Source organism: Fragaria vesca, linkage group LG6, assembly GCF_000184155.1.
Source record: "Fragaria vesca subsp. vesca linkage group LG6, FraVesHawaii_1.0, whole genome shotgun sequence".
NCBI classification, from domain to species: domain Eukaryota; kingdom Viridiplantae; phylum Streptophyta; class Magnoliopsida; order Rosales; family Rosaceae; genus Fragaria; species Fragaria vesca.
In genome coordinates this window covers 13,495,242-13,496,387 of record NC_020496.1, presented here as the reverse complement: position 1 = coordinate 13,496,387, position 1,146 = coordinate 13,495,242, and positions in this window count along the sequence as shown.

Below are 1,146 nucleotides of genomic sequence, written 5' to 3'. Positions count from 1 at the left end.
GGCCGGTTCTCAGGGTGAGGCTGGCGGCGTTGGATCCGTGACGGAAAGAGCTTTCTGGGGATATAAAATTCCGGCGGAGGGCAGTCGGAATTTTGGTCGGAAATCGGGAAAAACAAGGCTGCCCGATTTTAGGGTTTTGGTTTTTAGGGTTTGGAAAAAAAATGGTGGGCTATTGGCTCTAGGGTTAGAACAAAGTGCATGATAACGTGATGAAGAATAAAGTGTAGAGACAAAGAGATAGCAAGAGAGTCATCTTATTCATTGATAGGAGCCCTTTATATAGAGAATTACACAATACTAATATGGTAAGGATATGAATACATAGATCTAGTCTAACTACATATCCTATTGGCATAAGGCCAAGGCACACATAGAGAATATCCTAGAACAGTAAATGATAAAAATAATTAGTTTGGTGTTTGGTAACATTGCTTTTGAAATTGCTTTTGAAATTAGTTTGGTATCTAGAAAATGTTTGGCAAATTGTTATATCAGGTTTCACGGTTGTTTATAATGACAAAAATAGACATTGATACCATAATCATTCATCATGCATGCTCGCTCATATACTCGTTCAGCTTCGATAATCGTTTAACTACTTCTTCCCAGCAACATAGATAAGGCATTAGACAACCCAAATTAAATGATCTTTCTAATTTAATTTCTTAAAACGATGCTTCGGTATTTGCTTGTGAAATCCAACAACATTCTCTATTTTGTTTTGTTGGACTTGTTTGGACTGAAATTGAACAATTTCTCTGGCAGCTGTTTCAGAATAAATCACTATATAAACAGTTGGTTGAGTCTCACAAATCTAAAATCGTATGCGTTTGTAAATGCATATATATCAACTTTGAGACGAAATGACTTAAGCCAGTGTGGTGTATTTGTATTCATATCCATGCCATGGCAATGAAAATAAATGATAACTTGATAAAAACAGAACCCCACTTAGCAAATTCAAACATTGAGTAATTCAAAAGATGTTCAATCGATAAGATTACGAGCATAAGAAATGTGACTAGGCCAAAAATTAGTTAAACCATTTCCATAAACCCTAAAGAATTTTTTTTTTTCTGAATAAAAACCCTAAAGAATAAAAAGCTGAAATATATGAAATCATGATCCTTTAAGTTTGAGAAATTC